Here is an 18531-nt window from a genome sequence, read left to right as displayed (position 1 = left end):
TCGTTTTGAACCCCCTTTAAGATGTAATAAGACAGAGTCAATAAGCTACGTATTTGCACACACTAAACTCCTCTTAGGATGGTTTCTCCTTTGTGGAAAAAGAACTTATTTGGACATCCCTGCTAACATCACTAGGGGACCTTGTTCTATAGGAAGATTAAAGGACCTTACTCCCTGATAAAAAGGATTTCCAAGTAGGAAAAGATAATGGAGAAAAAAGTCAAATCCAGGCCCTACCACAGGACTGTAAGTCACAACTAACTCTTTGGAGCCCAAGTGAAATGACAGGTGCAGCAATTTTAGCCTTGGGGATAGGGGTAGCCATGAACTACCACACAATATACAGGATCATTTCTGCATCAGTAAAGAATATAAATTATACCTCCCTCTCAGGCTCCAGCAGTCCTAGGAGAGAAAATGGCTCAAATAAGGAAGCTACCTTAGAGAATAGAGCAGCAATTGACTCTCTCCATTTGAGATATAACCACAGATATGAAGAATTTAAAGGAATGTGTTGTTTTAAACTAACTGATAATTTCAAATTGGTAGAAAGAGAGATGCAGAAGTTTAAAGATTTGGCTCCAAACATTAAAGAACAGGAAGGATTGGATTTTTTTCTAGTTGACATCATGGTTACCAAATGTAAATTGGCTCAAACAATTATTTTAGTAGCTATACTTATACTAATTGTTTTACTGTTAAGTTGGTGTATGATACAATGTATACCTATATGTTTGAATCTATGTACAAAAGCACTAAAGAATAACAAACCCAAGCAAATAATGATGACCAAGATAGGAGACAAGCCCATTGTGAAGAAAGTGGAGGAAAAAGAATCATCAAGAAAATCTTTCAAGGGAATCATAAAATAGGGTGAGACATAGGGGAAATGTATTATGAACATGTCCATAACTATCAAAGGGGGGGGGGGGATTTTGTTGAAATAAAGTACCATGAGAAGGTTAAAAGTTAAAAATTTACTCAAGTATAGTACAGGACAAATAAAAGAAGTTATGAGGGAATAACCAAACCTGAAGGAAACAAGAGCCATGACCTGAGAAGTAAGAACAGGAGGACACTATAAATCAAACCACAAAGCCAAACAACTTTGATTGAACTTTGTGTTCATTAATATAGCAAAATACTCACCCACAGGCTATGATCACCCCTTACTAACATAAGCGCCTCCCTCATAGAGCATGCATGGTAAAATAAGGGTACACTGTATCTTTAAATGGAGATGAAAGAGTGCAAGACCAATGACTATAGCTTTGGGTTGTTATGTATATATGAAATTATGATTCTTTTATTGTTTGAAGTATATACAAATGAGTGCCTGGCATATTGAAGGTGTGCTAGCTTTGTGGATTCACCACCCAACACCCATCTCTGCACAGATATGAAATAAACAAATACCTCGATTCTACATGCAAATTGGTTTCTTGCACACTGAGTGAAAGAACCCGTTTTTGGGAAGACAAACTACATAGATGATTTTTGTCAGTTTATATTAGCCAAAGATATGGCAGTAAGACTCTGTTCTTCAGCAACCTTTCTGAAGAACATTTCAGAAGTGTTTGATCATTCAGGATTAGTTTCATAACAAATATACCATCAGCTAGAAGGGACATTATGTTGAACTACTAAAATGCATATTACATTAATTTTCTTTACTTTTATATGGTTACATTAATATTGGCCACTTGTATTTTCTGCTCATCTGTCTAATACTTTAAATTACCTTTTTAAATAACAGTAGGAAGCTCAGAAGTTTTTGTTCCTCATGCAATAAAAAAGTAAAAAAAAGAAAAATATGAATAACCCAAAACAATAATGAATTCTAAACCTGTTGCCTCTAATATTAGAAGATATTTGATGAACTAATGTCATGGTTTTGCTGGTTCTTAGAAACTAAACAGGAATTTTTCCCTTCCCCCTGTCCACTGCGTGCAGGGCTGTTAAGTGGGCAGTTAAGGAGCACAAAAGAAGCTGCCTTCTAGTTATTGGCCTCAGAATCTCTTCTCCTGGGAAACGAGGGATGAAGAGCTTCTTTCTTACTTTTTTTTTCCTCTCATCTCCTGGGAAACAGGGGGGAGGAGTTCTGGCTGAAAGCTAAAGCTGGAACAAGGTCGGAGTGGTAGCTCTGTGGAGTTTTGTTCTCAGCCTGGTTGTCAGCTGTGGATTCTGCTTGGATTTTTCATTAGAGAGGAACTGTTTCGGGAGTTTTTTCTTTCCCCTTCTCTATTCCCGTTTGTTTCTTTCTTAGCAGTGGTTCTTGTGCACATCAAAGGGAGAAGGAAAACTATACCTCATGATTTGGCCAGCAGAAAGACTGAGTTTTTTCCCATTTGGGAGTAATTTTTTTCTTTTTTTTTTATTTTTTGGTGTTTCTGTCCCTCCTCTCTCTCCCCTTTCCCAGTGGGAGGGGGGAGGGAAACCCATTTTCAGTTTCTCCAACACACCCCAGAGGGTGTTACGCCTGGTTATGACTAGTGATCCCAGAGCGCCCCCTGCTGACCAACACAAACCACTGCAGGCTCTGCATTTCCAGTGATGCAACAGCGCCCCTGGTGACTGGCACAGGACACTACAAACTCTGCATCTCCTGTGATCCAACGGCGCCCCCTGTTGACTGCGGTTAGAATTGCACCAAAGGGTACAAACTGAACTGTTTACTTTTTTTCCTTTGCTTGTTTATTGGTTTGTTTTGAAGGGGATTATTTGTGGGTATAGGAGTATTGTTTGGTTGTTTTACTTGGTTTCTTTCATTGTTTCTGCCAATACACATATATCTTTAAATAAAGGGCTGTTATTTTTCCTTTTTCCACAATTTTTTTCCCCTCAATCGGAACCTCCTAATTTTGGATTTTCAATTACTTAGAGGGAGGAGTTTGGGTCTTTTTCTCATAACTCATCCTCAGCAAAACACCTGTGTCTCATTTTAAACTGAGACAACTCTCTAGCATAGCAGCTATATCATTAGCTACTATTTTCCTCACTCACATGTATTTTTAGATATTGTGGTATAATCAAAAGAACACTGAGCTGACCTTTGGAAGAGAGTAATTCTATTCTCATGTCTCATTGGCTTGCTGGATGATCTTGGATTCTTTGTGTTGTTGAGTTTCTTCAGTGGGAAAATGGGAATTATTCCCTTTGTATCTTTTTAAAAAGCACCAGTGTATTTGAAATTATTAATTAAACCATTTTACTTAAACTACAGAAGACTCCCCGATAAAACCTAGAGTGGAAATTCATTGATAAGGTCTGAGAAATATTTTCCTATAATGAATTAAAATATGATAGCAACACTGGTCATGGATGAAAAGACAGTATGTAGTAGATATGTAATTCAGATTTAGCCAAACAGGTGTCAGAAATATAACATAACATTATGCTAACCATGATGATCCACTTCGAGAGTTTAAACAGGAAGTACATGAGTTCCTGTTTTCAATTTAAAGATAATTTGAGGCATTTTCAGTAGGCCAACAAAAAAATAAGTAACAGTCTCAGCAGAACACCAAACTCAGCCAAATTTTTTCTCCATACAATTTTGCCGTTCTGATGAACAGGTTTCTTTTTTAGGGATGTTTAAAGGGTGCATGATTAATTGGTGACAGATACTTCTACCCATATGCATTAACAATTGTCATAGGTTTGAAAAGAGATGGAATTTTTTCCCAATGCCCCCCCTCCCCCATATGTTTCTTCTGGGGGGGGGCAGAGGGGGAAACAGTACGAAGCTGCAAGCACTGAGCAGCATGGGAGCAGGGGGAGGAGGAATGCTCTCAGGAAACATGGTGGCTGTGGAGACAGCTGGGGGAGAGTCCTGTGTTCAGGGGTTTTTGGGTTTGGTCCACGGACTGGACAGAGGGGGACCCTGGTTTCGGCTGCCTTTTTTTTCTTTTCCTGAGAAAAAGGTTTTTTTCCCCCATGGGACACCTCACAGAGGATGACTGAGAGAGAGAGAGACCAACCCATCTCAGATTGTTCAGTTTTCGGAACTACCTGTGGGAGAAAGGACTCCTTCATCACTGGCTGTGATGCCATCGACTGCTGACTGCTACAGGTGCACGTGGCTATGAGCAGATGTTGAACTGCCGGGACAGTCCTGCCATCCCCCCTCCTCTCCCTCCCCCCCCCGGGCCACCTGGGGAATTGGGACTTTTTTTTTTTCTTCTGAAAGTTTTTGATTGCACCATTTGTTGTTTATTCAGATTTTGTTTATAAAAAGCCGTGTTTTTTCCTTTTCCACACTTCCACCTGAAATTTCTTAATTTAAAAGTTGTAATCTTGTTAAACTAAGACAACAATTTACCTGTCAGAGGAGGTTATCCCTTCTAACACTAATTTGAGAGAAACTTCAGCAAATTTCCTGATTGGCAGGTGGGGGGAAGGTAGAGAAGTTGAGAATGAAGGAAATTGAGCCTGGAATAAAGGGGAATGGGGGAAAGGTATTCATAGAAGCACTAAGGTTGGAAAAGACATCTAAGATCAAGTCCAACCTAACACTGCCAAGTCCACCACTAAACCATTTCCCTAAGTGCCATGTCTACATGTCTTTTAAATATGTCCAGGATTGGTAACTCAACCACTTCCTTGGACAGCCTGTTCCAATGCTTGACAAGCCTTTCTGTGAAGAAATTTTTCTTAATATCCAATCTAAACCTCCCCTGGTGCAACTTAAGGCTGTTTCCTCTCATCCTATCATTTGTTACCTGGGAGAAGAGACCAACATCCACCTCACTACAACCTCCTTTCAGGTAGTTGTAGAGAGCGATAAAGATCTCCCCTGAACCTCCTTTTCTCCAGGCAAAATACCCTCAGCCACTCCTCATCAGACCTGTGCTCCAGACCCTTTACCAGCTTCATTGCTCTTCTTTCGACAGCACTTCAATGTCTTTCTTGTTGTGAGGAGTCCAAAACCAAAGAGAGTATTCGAGGTGCAGCCTCACCAGCGCCCAGTATAAAGGGACAATCACTTCCCTAGTCTTGCTGGCCACATTTTTTTCTGATACAGGCCAGAATGTTATTTGCCTTTTTGGCCACGTGGGCACACAGCTGGCTCATGTTCATCCAACTGTTGACCAACACCCCCAGGTCCTTTTCTACTAGGCAGCTTTTGAGCCACTCTGCCCCAAACCTGTAGCACTGCATGGGGTTGTTGTGACCCAAGTGTAGGACCCGACACTTGTCCTTGTTGAACCTCATGCTGTTGGCCTTGACCCATCAATCCAGCCTGTCCAGATCCCTCTGCAGAGCCTTCATACCCTCAAGAAGATCAACACTCCTGCCGAACTTGGTGTCATCTGCAAACTTACTGAGGGTGCACTCAATCCCCTTGCCCAGATCATTGATAATGATATTAAACAGAACTGGCCCCAATATTAAGCCCTGGGGAACACCACTAGTGACTGGTTGCCAACTGGATATATCTCCATTCACCACCACCACTTGCTAGGCCTGGCCATTCAGCCGTTTTTTTACCAAGTGAACAGTTACACCTGTCCAAACCATGAGCAGCCAGTTTCTCCAGGAGAATGCTGTAGGAGACAATGTCAAAAGCTTTACTAAAGTCCAGGTAAACAACATCCACAGCTTTTTCCTCACCCACTAAGTGGGTCACCTTGTTATAGGAGACCTGCCTTCCATAAACCCATGCTGGCTGGGACTGATCAGTTGGTTGTCCTGCAAGTGCCACATGATGGCACTCAAAATTATCTGCTCCATAACCTTCTCTGGCACTGAGGTCAGACTTACAGGCCTGTAGTTTCCTGGAACCTCCTTTTGGACCTTCTTGTAGATGGACATCACATTTCCTAACCTCCAGTCGCCTGGGACCTCCCCAGTTAGCCAGGACTGCTGTTAAATGATTATTGTTTTAATTTGTCTCTGTTTCTCACTATCCAAATCTATTTGAATTGCTAATAAATTAATTTTCCATGACAAGAAAGACTCCCTGTCTTTATCTCAAACTATGAGCCTTTCCATCATAGTTTCTCCCCCTGATGTACAGCCTCCAAATAGATAAATTATTTTTAACATCTCAATAATTACAGCCTTAATAAGCTTCAGTAACTGCAGATGTAGAAAAAGAATAGAAAAAAAGAAACTTGAGATATTATATCAACTGAAACAAGACACAATGGAATGCTGAACAACCGAACCAAGGATACTTGGTGAAATAGCCAAGATAAGGCTAGATTACAAGGAACAAACAAGGCCAATTCACCAAACTAGGTAAAGGGTAATTCTGGCAAGGAGAGATCGCAACCACCAACTCACAGCCTACAGACTCAAAAAAAGAAGACTGAGTATATGGACTAATTAGTATAGTGCTGGCTTTGTGGATTTGACACCCAGCACCCCTTTCTGTGTAAAGAAATTAAATACCTCAACTATGTGTGTGGATCAGCCTCTTAGACATTGGGTGGAAGAACCCTGTTTCAGGACAACAGTTTTGGCAACCCAGATGGGATGGCCATAAAGCCTTGCCCAGATCATCTTGTTACCCCAGCAATGGAGAATCAGATCAGATTCCAGTGTGCACTGACCAGTTTGATCAGGGACTCCACTGAATCCTCTCCAGCATTGGGGTGGTTAATGATGCAAAGGTGTAACATTCCAGAGGTATTTGAGCAAGGGCAAAAGGGAGGTGAATTCCTGGACTGGTGAGTATCAAATTTCATTTTCTTTGTAAAAATTGTAAGATCAAAAATCCAATACCAATCACTGGGATTGGCATTGGTTTGTAACTGATCAGTACTGGGAAAATTGCAAGCCTTGTGTAAATCGAATCAGAATTTGTAACAGTGGCTGTCGTTGTACACAAAAAAAATATGTGAAAAGGGGGTAGGCCCTCTGTTTGCCAACAGGGAGTCAAAACACTGTGTAACTAATGACATTGGTCTGACAGGAGGTCAGAATTAGGTAATAAATAAATGCCCAGGCTTTGGAATTGGTTTCTATTCATAACAGTGGCACCTTTTTACACACAAAACTATGTGATGGGAAAGAGGCTCTCCTTTCTTTGCCAACAGGGGTTCAGAGCAGAGTGTAATTTGTATTGAGGGTTCGGACCTAAGGATAAAGGAATTGGGTAATTGTATATTGGCAAATCAACCCACAATTCCACCCTCTAGCCCTCTGAGTTGTTGTCCCAGTTTAAATGAGACACAGGTGTTTTGTTGAGGATGAGTTATGAGAAAAAGACCCAAACTCCTCCCTCTAAGCAATTGTAAATCCGAAATTAAGAGGCTCCAATTGAGGGGGAAAAATTGTGGAAAAAGGAAAAAATAACAGCCCTTTATTAAAAGATATATGTGTATTGGCAGAAACAACAAAAGGAAACAAGTAAAACAACCAAACAATGATCCTATACCCACAAATAATCCCCTTCAAAACACACCAATAAACAAGCAAAGAAAAAAAAGGTAAACAGTTCCGTTTTTGCCCTTTGGTGCAATTTTAACCACAGTCAACAGGGGGTGCCGTTGGTTCACCGGAGATGCAGATTCTGCAGTTCTTTATGCTGGCCAGCAGGGGGTGCTGTAGAATCACTGGTCGTTGCCATGTGGGGGTAACACCCTCCAGAGTGTGTTGGAGAAACCAAAAAAAAAATGGGTTTCCCTTCTCTCCCCCACACACTGGGAAAGGGGAGAGAGAGAGGGGGGAGAGAGACAACAAAAAAAAAAGTCCTCACCAATGGGAAAAAAATCCCAAAAACTCACTCTGTTCGGCTGGTTGAATCGTGCGGCACAGTCCTGCCTCTCCCCTTGATGTGCACAAGGACCACCGCCAGGAAAGAAACAAACGGGAACAGGGAAGGGGAAAAAAAAACCTCCAGAAAACAGTCCTCTCTGATGAAAAATCCAAGCAGGATCCACAGCAGGCAAGCAGGCCTAGAACAGAAAACCACTGAGCTTCCACTCCGACCCTGTTCCAGCCTCCACAGCAAGCCCAAAAAAACTCCTCCTCCTGTTTCCCAGGAGACGAGAGAAAAAAAGTAAAGAGGAGCTCCTCATCCCCCCATTTCCTAGGAGATGAGATTCTGAGCAATTAACCAGAAAGCCACTTCTTTTGTGTCCCTTAAGTGCCCACTTAACAACCCTGCATGCAGTGGGCAGGTGGAAGGGAAAAATTCCTGCCTAGTTTCCAAGAACCGGCAAAACCATGACAGTTGTATTTTGACAAACCAGAATAAGTTTGGGGAAGACTAAAGATAAAATGAATAAATATTGTAATCAATGGTGGCCACCTTATAAAGAGATCCAGATACTCAGAAAAAGTGTAAATTGGGAGGAGATATACTGGTGCCATATATTGAGAAGAAGAAAAAAGCAAGATATTTTATGTTGTGGAGGGGATGAGCCGGAAGATGTGCGAATGTTGGTTTCCTCCTTTCCACCTCATATAACATCAGGGTGGGGATGGATAAAGATGATATGAATCAAAATAAAGAGCATATGGGAAGTGAGGATTTTAGTCCTGTTGCAGGTCAGACTCGGGTATATAGTTGGCCAGTGATACAGGCGCCATTAAGACAAACAGTGGGAGCAGAGGCTCTGACAGTTTTTGTACGTCTCGTTTACTTCTTCAGGTTTGTAGAATTGGAAATGATCTGTCAGTTTGTATGGAGAGAATCCTGAAGGAATGTATCAGCTTTTGGAAACTGTCATGCTGACTCATAACCCTAACTGGAGGGATATGCAGGTTATACTGAATACCTTTTTAATGTGAGAGAGTGGTATTAGAGAAGGTGAAAGAAGGGGAATAGACAGGGGGTTTGAGGTCTGAATCAATGTGCTATTTGTAGGCAGGAAGGGTCAATTAGAAGATGTAAATGTTGTGATTATGCAGAACATTTGACAATGAGTGAAGGGGACAGGGGTAAATATCAGAGCATCCCCAGCAGATCCCCTAGTTCCAGTAAAATCAGGGAATGAAACAATAGATTTTTGGTCAATAGTAGAACCACACATTGAGTAATAATTATCTGCAAGGGTTCGCTAAGTAAAGTTACAATATCAATTGTTGGGGCAATGGGAAAAAGAGATTTATGGCTATTCTCACAACTCACAGTTAACAATTGGAGAAACTAAACTGACTCATGGTTTCTATATGCCAGAATGTCCTCTTCCATTGTTAGGATGAGATTTATTATGCAAGTTAAATGCTGTCAGAATCCACGGAGTGGTGATATTTTCCTACTTAATCTGACTCAGTCACTCTTTTTCTCTCCCCCATCTCTCTTTTTCCTATTTCTTTCTATCTCTCTCTACCTCACATTTACCTTTAAATAAAAATCCGTACTATTAATTTTGGCATATGGTCTTGTTTACACCTTAATTCAGGCAGAGGCATCTCTCTAATAATTTTAATAACTAGATCTTAACATGGACTGACCGCAGCTGGCTTATTTTTCTGAATGTTTACATCTTCTTGTCTAGATTTTTTTCGTGAGTTTCACACCTAGCATTTATCTCTAACACCTGTTATTGGTGTTAGATTATTTTATAGCCTCTGACTGATCAAATTAAATGGACTTCCTTAGTTAAGAGCTTACTGCTCACTGAGGAATGAAGCTTCTAGGGTTCCAGAGGCAACTTTGTTGAAGGCCATCTCTATTTGGTATAGACATATAAGAGCAATTGTTCAATGAACAGTACAGGATATTCTCTTCTGATGGAAGAGACCAGTGGTCCTTCCCACTACCTGTTCTAGGCTGGAGCAGAGTAGGAATAACGTCAGTCAGTATGACTGCCTGCAACAAGTGAATCATACCCAGAACAATCTAAAAGCCTTGACTCCTTGTCTTCAGATACTGTTTTAGTCCAGATATTTTGTGCAAAGATAGTCAGTATAGTCTTGAATAAGGAATGAAGGACCATTCTACTGCAATCCCTACTGTTTAAGTGTCAGACCTTTAATGCAGCATTTGCATTATTTCTCCACTTATTAGTTTGCTGCTAACCTCCACAATCACTGAAATAGTTCACATTAGACCTGAGCAAAGTCACCATGAGAGTATTTGCATGACACCATTGTCTTAGCCAAGTTATTTTGTTGCCAATTTTAGGAGCTCTCTAAACACAGTCTAGTTTAGAAAGGCAACATTGTTTATTCTGTGCTAGGTGCAAGGTGGAGGTTTCCACAAATCAAGCACACCAAGGAGTAAAAAGTTAAACCTTATATACAGTAAAATTCACATGAACCTGCCTATCCAATACATATTCTCCGCCTACCTAATGCATATTTATTTGGGTGATGTAATCTTATGCAATGCTTGCTTTATTTGGGTGAATCTTACAGGATAAGAAACACAGAGTTCTTTTCTTCATTAAGCAACTTCTATTGTAGAAGCTATCTGACAACATCAGTTACATTTACAAAAGGTAGGAAAATTCAAGTTGGGGACAGTTAATTCGACTCGAAGACATCAATTTCATACAATGTGAGTACCAGGATATGCTTCACAGTCTTCTACTACAGGCTCTTACTAGATGTGAAGCCCTGCTGCTTGATTCTTTCATAATAATTTATATTTTTAACCTAACTTCACAATGAAAGGAAAATAGTAAAAGGAGTTAACCTAGCTCTGTTGGGAGAAAGAGGGAAAGGAAGGGAAAGAGGGAGAGTAAGAGGGAGAGTTGAAAACTGTAATTCTATTTCTAGGGACCTAAAGATTAGGTTCATTAACAAAGATATTTCTGTGACCCTTCAGTCCCTCTCCTGTTCACCAGTGAAAATGAATTTTTACTTCTAAGAGGACCTGAAAGTGCAAATTTCATCAGATGTGTGTGCAGGTAGATTTCAACCTTAGAGGACATGGAGAGAGAGCTTGCGATGGAGATGGCTAATAACCAAATATTCATTTGTTATTGTTTGAATTAGATATTTGGAATTGTATCGTAGTACGTGTCTGCTACATCTATTTTGTATTGCTGTAGTCCTCAAAGTGAAGAATCACCCCAAGATAACACAGGAATGACAAGAATGTGCTAATGTCCACAAAGATGAATCAACTCCAGACCAGAGGGATGGGGAAGAAGGGTGTAAGGTTGTCCAAAGGTAAGCTAAGACTAATTAGCATGGTAAAAATTATACCCCTGGGAGGGGATCTTACATGCTAATGTCAAACCACCTTTGTATAATGAACTAGTCACTAATCAGAGCATGTGCAGAAATGCATTGGTTAAGTTGACCAATGAACAAGTTTTGTACAACCTCTTCTTTGTTGCAACTTGTATAGAAGCCTGAAAACTCCCAAAGAGGTGTGCTAGATTTGCAAACCATCACCTAGCACCCCTTTCTGCACAGAGGTATATTAATGGTTAGAAGGTGGATCTTGACTCTGTGCTCATTGGCTCCTGTGCACTGGGCCTAAACCCCAATTGAGGGACAACATTGCAATCAAGTTTTTGTTATTCTTTTGCCAAGAAAGAGATCTATGGATTATTTATCCATTTGTGTAGCTGGTCATTGTTGATAAACCAAGTAAACATGGGATTCCCCTGATTTTGCATATCCATCTCAAAGAACGACTATTAGAAATTAGCTGCATGCCAATCACCCAAACACTGAAAAAGGACAAAAATCCCCCCATGATTAATACAAATAAAAAAGAATTGTTGAAATATTTCAAAAGAAATTAACTAACAATCACCAGTCCTTGACATCAAGCACAAGCAATTTCAAGGAAAATTTGGAAAAGCCAGCAAGGAAGAGCAGAAAATTAAACACAGTTTGAAATAGTGTGATTTTAATCATTCCCACACATACTATTAATATGCTACAATTGAGAAAAGTAAATATCTTTCCTTTCTAAGTAATAGACTTAGCTTCATGCTTACATTTATACTTAAATTGGATTCCTCTTCAGTTTACTGAGTTTCTGGCCACTGACAGACTTGTGTGTTTTTTCTCTGTAGTGACAGTCTCATACCATTTCTCTATCCCAGATTATCTATATTTAAAAAGCAGAAAAAAAGCAAAAACAAAGCATTGTTTCCATATGGGAGTAGAATGGATGATACACAAAGTATGTACTGAATCCCTACTGTATCAGAGAGATACAGTATCAGTATAGTAAAGATGGTAAAGTTGTCATTGGTTTATCAAATATCAACTTTAATTTTCTAAGACAAGTTTGGCTCCAATTTCAAATGAAAGTGTACTACATAAACTTGATCATTCTACTTGTTGCCACAGATAAAGAATCAGTCTTATCTTTCTTCCTTTTCTTAAACCAGGTATTTTTCAGGGTTGCTCAATGCACAGTGTAGGCACTGAGATACATATATCTATCTCAAGACCAGACTCATTTCTGCTACCTTTAGGGAATTATTTGATGCATGTGAGTTGGGAGGAAGAAATTAGACACAGAGATTTCAGCCTGAAATGTGACCTAATTAATGACTACAGAAAGAGTTCCTGTCTGAGACACAGAAATTAAGAGTACAATGGTAGCTGAGATGAATCTAGATCCTCTCAGAAGATCACTGAAGATCTACTCTCTTTGCTCTCATGAGACTTGACCTGGAGTATTGCATCCAGTTTTGGGGCCCCCAGCACAAAAAAAGACATGGACCTGTTAGAGATAGTCCAGAGGAAGGTCACAAAGATGATCAGAGGGCTGAAGCACCTCTCCTACAAAAACAGGCTGAGAGAGTTGGGGCTGTTTAGCCTGGAGAAGAGAAGGCTCCAAGGAGACCTTATAGCACCCTTCCAGTACCTAAAGGGTACTACAAGAAAGCTGGTGAGGGATAGGACAAAGGGGAATGGCCTTAAAGTGAAAGAGGGTAGGTTTAGATTAGATGTTAGGAAGAAATTCTTTACTGTGAGGGTGGTGAGGCACTGAAACAGGGTGCCCAAAGATGTTCTGGATACCCCATCCCTGGAAGTGTTCAAGGATAGATTGGATGGGGTGTAACGGGGTGAGTTCGAAGGATGCCAAGATTGAAAACCAAGACACTGCTGAAAGCTCAACAATAAACCCAATATTTATTATAAAAGTGGCTAAGTAAACAGGAACCTGAGAGACAGGAATGAAGAGGAGTGACTAAGCCCTCAGTGAAACCCCCACGCACACAGGTGTGTTTTACAAGGTTGTCTTACAGACCTCAGAATAACTAGAATTCCCCATAGCAGAGGCTGCATCCTTGGAGTGTCAGCAGGCTCACAAGATAGCGGGTGTCCCCGCAAAAGGCAACGTTGTCCTTCATGTGAAGCTTGAAAGCGGTTGAGCATGAGCCACCTGCATTTTTTTCCAATTAGCCAGTGACATCTGCCTGGGTGGGTGTGGCCAGCACCGCCCAGCCAGTGGCCTTCAGTCCCTCCCCCCGTTATGTAAGTGTACCCCTTCAGCACATGCATGAGAACTTTGGAATTCCCCTATCACATGTGCTGTTTCACTCAAGGGGTCTTATCTATTTGGGTCTGAGGGCTTTACTTCATCTTCTCCTCTTCAGTTTCTCCTTCAAATGTGCTCTACAGACAATGAGCCAATCACAGAACACCAATTAAAACAGTTTATACAAGAAACTCTCATCTCCAAGGATGAAGCTCCTGTTTATCAGTGAACTTGGCAGGCAAAGAACAAGACTTTCACAGGTGGCTGGGCCAAACACAGACCAAAAAATATCAACATTCCCTGATACAAGGGGGCTTTGAGAAATCTGGTCTAGTGGAAGGTGTCCCTGCCTATGGCAGTGGGGTTGGAACTAAATGATCTTTAAGGTCTCTTCCAATCCAAACCATTCTATGATTAACTAGCTTCCCTGGGCCCCACTTCCCTCTAGGGCCTTATCCCACGGGACATTTCCAAACAGATCATTAAAGAGGCCAAAGTCTCCTCTCCTCAAGTCCGGGATTATAAGCTTGGTTTGCATCATCCTCTTTCCCCTCCAGATCCTGAACTCCACCATCTCTTGGTTATTGCAGCCAAGGCTGCCTTGACCTTAATAGCCTCAACAAGCCACTCCTTGCTGGTGAGTGTGAGGTCCAGCAAAGTACCTCTCCTCATTGGCACCTCTATCTCTTGGGTCAGGACCTTGACCTCCAGGAACCTCCAATATTGCTTATGCCCTGCTGTGTTGTTCCTTCAGGAGATATCAGGACAGCTCAAGTCCCCCAAGACAACCAGGGCCTGACAATACGAGGATACCATAAATCCAGAAGTTTTCCTCTATGCATATACACTGTTGCTGTATAACTCATCCATCATCTATATTGTATCTAAATCCTAGATGGAAATAACAGAAATACTGAAGCACAAGGCTAGATCGTAGAATCATAGAATGTTAAGGGGTTGGAACGGACCTTAGAGATTATGTAGTCCCAATCTCCCCTGCCATGGGCAGGGACACCTCTGTAGCAGGATGGCTCTGCCCTAGAATGTGGTCAAGCAACTCTAACAATGCCCTATTTGCAAGGCTATCAGGGGTGGACTGAGAGAGGGTATGTCTTGCTTGTTTTGGTGTTGAATTATGCTAAAACCAGTCTGGCACATCAACCCCAAATTAACATCCTCATAGTGAAGCAAAGGTTTGGCAGATAAGCTGCTAAACTGACCTGGAGATGTGACTGGCAGTCAGTCACTTTATAGTATAGAAGTCCAGTTCCACATGAATTCGGGAGATTTCTTCTAACATACTCTTCTTGGAGTGTGTGTGGACTTTTCTCCCTTGAAGTAGGGACGCCCCTCAAGGATACTTCTTGAGGTTGAGTGAAAGAGATTTTCACCCACAAGCATTGGTGTCGTGGTTTTGCCCAGCCAGTCAGCCCCTGGGGTTGAGGATGGTTTTGTCCAGGTGGATTTCTGGACAAAAAGTCAATCAAAACTCTCAGTAACGCCTTTGCTAATTACATATTTAAGAAAACGGAAGAGAAGGTGGTTACGCAGTTGGAATTAGTATCAGTAGCCATGTAGGAGAGGAGACAGGCCCCGAGTGGGCCAAGGCCCCCTCCTCCCCGGCTTGGGCTGGGGACAGGTGTGGCCCTGAAGCCCCCCTTCTCTCATGTAGGAGAGTGAAAGAAAAAAACTTTAAAGGACTGACTGCTTGGACGAAAAACTGCTGTAGAAGAATTCCGTCAGAGAGATAAGGGACCTCCAAGGTCAAAGCTGGCAGCTGCAGGAGAGAGAAGTTCGAAGGGGGGGGCTGTTTCTCCCCCCTTTCACTCTCTCCCTTCAGAAGGGAAAGGACTGAAAAATAAATCCCTGCTACCTTTTAGAAGATTGTTGGGGTGAGGAGACCCTCATGCGGCTCACAAAGGAGCTTGTGGATATACAAGGAAGCCGAGGCTTCATGAAAAGGACTGAAATGAGGCAGAGTCCTGTTGAAGATTTATGACCCTGAAAGGAATAAGGCTTACACCAGAGTGAAAACGGTTCGGGTAAGCTTGGGATCTCAGTGAGAGATCCATGCTGCTAGTGCTGGAGATTTGTGACCCTGAGAGAACCTACACTGGAGTAAGAACGGCTTGGGTAGGGATGTTGGGATCCGTGTGTGGAATCCATGCTACTGCTGAAGATTTATGATCCTGAGAGAGAGGCTTATGCCGGAGTGAGAACGGCTTGGGTAAGCTTGGGATCCAAGTGAGGGATCCATGCTAGACCCATGTTGGAGAGGTTCAAGGACTGTTCTCCCGTGGGGAGGGACCTCCACAGGAAAACAGGGGTGGACTCATAAGCCATTATCCCCTGCAATCCTGTGGTGAAGATCCATGGTAGGCAAGTGTCCCCTTGCAAGTCCATAGAAGAGAAAAACTTCAGGGCCTGGGTAACCCCCAGCCTCCGATCTTAGCCCAAGAGGATGGTAGGCCCAGCCTTGGAGGCAACAAAGAGAGATGAAAGAGTTCCAGCTGCGACGAGAGTGCTGCAAAATTATTGAAGAGACCTGGAGCTCCAAGAATGGAGAAAGAAACTACTTCTCCTCCTTGGACTGATATAAAGGGGGGAGAAGTATTTCTGTAAATACATAGTACTTTTACTTAAGTAGAATTGTTGTAGATGTAGTTCTTTAGTTTTATTTTGCTAGTAATAAATGTTAATATTATTTTCCCAAATCAGATCTCTTTTGTTTGCATAAACCTTCTCTCAATTAATAGTAATTGTGTGTGGGGGGTGTGAGAGCAAATTGACCCAGAGCAAAACCACGACATTTGGTATGGGTGAGTTACATCAAATCTCTACTTAATAATTGTTTCTGTCTTTTTTTCTAGCTTTAAGATAATTGCTTTAATATAATTGCTTTGATATAGTGCACTACACTATATTATACTATAGTAGTAGTTTTAGCTTTTATACTGTGTAGCAAAGGATTCTGATTAAGATACTTTGTCTAATCATTTGTCATAATAAATAATTCATTTAATATAAATATACCCGATTTTGCCATCTTTAACCCTGCAGGACAAAGTTGTACTTAAAACCATTGACAAAATCTGTGTCTAAGATTGGATCCAGCCACACCTAGGCTCCTCTCCGAGGAGTATGGAAAGCAAAGGGGTCCTTTCTGCACCTCATGGCTCAATGGGAGGGCTTCTCTAATAAACTTTGTCTGAAGCTTCCACTCCCACCCGCAACAACCTCCCACTAGACCAGGTTGCTCAAGGCCTCATCCAACCTGGCCTTGAACACTGCCAGGGTTGTGGCATCCACAGTCTCCCTGGGCAACCTGTCCCAGTGTCTCACCACTATCACAGTAAAGAATTTCCTCCTAATATCTAACCTAAATTTCCCCTCTTTCAATTTGTACCCATTACTCCTTGTCCTATCACTACAGCTCCTGACAGAGTCCCTTTCCAGCTTCCCTGTAAACCCCTTCAGATACTGGAAGGTTGCTATATCTCCACACAACCTTCTCTTCTCCAGGCTGAACAGCGCCAACTTTCCCAGCCTGTCTTCGTAGGTGAGGTGCTCCAGTCCTCTTATCAACTTCGCAGTCCTCCTCTGGACTAGATCTACTGTGTATGTTTTTTCATGTTAAACTTTGCATATTAGGTAGTCCAGTAAGTCAGTGCAGTGGCATGCATGTAGAGACCATCCATGCAGAAAATCTGCTTTTCAGAGAGAACTATGGTCCTAATGAAGTTGACCAACTTCAGACAGCTTTGAAGTAGTGTGCGCTAACTCGATTCATATTTTAAATATTTGTCTCAAATCTTCCAGTGCACATACACATCAATAAACAAATTTAAAAAATTCAGAATAACAAAAGACTGGGACCAGGTCAAGATGAATACTGACAATTTTCTCATCTAGAAATAAGTTTAGGAAAGTGTTACGAACAATGATGGCTTTTATAGTGGCTAAGATGTTGTTTAAGCTCATGAGGATTTTCATTCATAGGAAGCATGCTAAGGGAAAGAGCAAAAAAATCCAATCTACTATGCAGACTCCCTAGAGGGTGTTACAATCACACAGTGCAGAACACATCCATGTCCTTTCTAGGAAGGTTTGAATTAGATATGTAATGGGTTTGTTACCCTCCCTGAGAGGGAAACGGAACTAGGATAGATCATCTGATGTATATTCTGCCAATAAGATATTCCATCCCATGTTATGTCACTTTGGATATAAAAGAGACAGGAAGGAAGCGAGCCTTCCCTTCTCTTCCAGATAGCTCCTTGGATGGCTGATTTGTTTCTTTGGAGAAGGACAACGTTTTTTTGGGGAAGTAGTTTTTGTTGTTAGTTCTTTTCTGTGGTATATAATGTTGCTAATTTTACTTTTTTCCCCTCTCTGTGTAAATATAAAGCTATTTTTCTTTGCAGTTTTGGTCCCGTAGTTTTTTTTCCTTTTTCTTCTTTCCCTCCTCCCCTCTCCTTTGGGGGGGGGGGAAATGGGCACAGGCTCAGTTGATACTTGGTGTTCAGCCAAGGTAAACTACGACAGATATTAGGAAGAAATTATTTACTATAAGAATAGTGAAGCACAGGAAAAGGTTGCCCACAGGAGCACAGGAGTTGCCCAACCTGGAGGTGTTTAGGACCAGGTTGAATGGGGATCTGAGTAACCTGGTCTAGTGGCAGGTGTCCCTACTCCTGGCAGGGGGGTTGGAAGTATTAGTCTAAGTTATCTTTCTATGAAAGTTTTCATGAGTAGCTTTTTTCCAATAGTCCCTTTTAGGGACAGTCTAATAGATGAGGTCCTTGAACAATCTAGAGATACAAGTAGCGCTGTCTTAGGAAACAGAGTATACTGAGAAGATTGCTAAATGCAGACTGATGTGGTAAAAATATCCTTAATGTTTCATTTATATAAAACCAGTAAGTATGGACTCTAGCTTTAAAAAGGAAGAAAAGACATATCCTATAATTAATTCTATCACATACCTGGGGTGTAGCCCTTTCTTTCAATTTTGGCACTTAAAGATATTGGGCCTGAGGTACAAAGCCAGCAACATAGAGTCTTTTCTTTTGTGCCTGCTTGGGGTGACTGCAAGAAGAGGAAAAGTATTGTCCATCAAATTAGGAGCTCCATGAATCCCTTCAGGTATTTAAAGCAACACAGGAAAATAATAATTT

The 18531-nt window shown here is 41.4% G+C and overlaps 1 protein-coding gene across 1 annotated transcript in view; it reads right to left on the bottom strand.

Moving 5' to 3' along the window:
* Positions 1 to 18448, bottom strand: part of LOC126641836 (uncharacterized) — a 28113-nt gene extending 9665 nt beyond the window's left edge. The window contains exon 1 of the mRNA XM_050318915.1: positions 18340 to 18448. The gene's annotated coding sequence lies outside the window, so the exon portion shown is untranslated. The remainder of the gene's footprint in view (positions 1 to 18339) is intronic.
* Positions 18449 to 18531: the final 83 nt, after the last annotated feature.

This window comes from Myiozetetes cayanensis, unplaced genomic scaffold, assembly GCF_022539395.1.
Source record: "Myiozetetes cayanensis isolate MyiCay16 unplaced genomic scaffold, myiCay2020 scf219, whole genome shotgun sequence".
Taxonomy (NCBI): Eukaryota; Metazoa; Chordata; class Aves; order Passeriformes; family Tyrannidae; genus Myiozetetes; species Myiozetetes cayanensis.
This window is presented reverse-complemented; position numbering and strand designations above follow the sequence as displayed.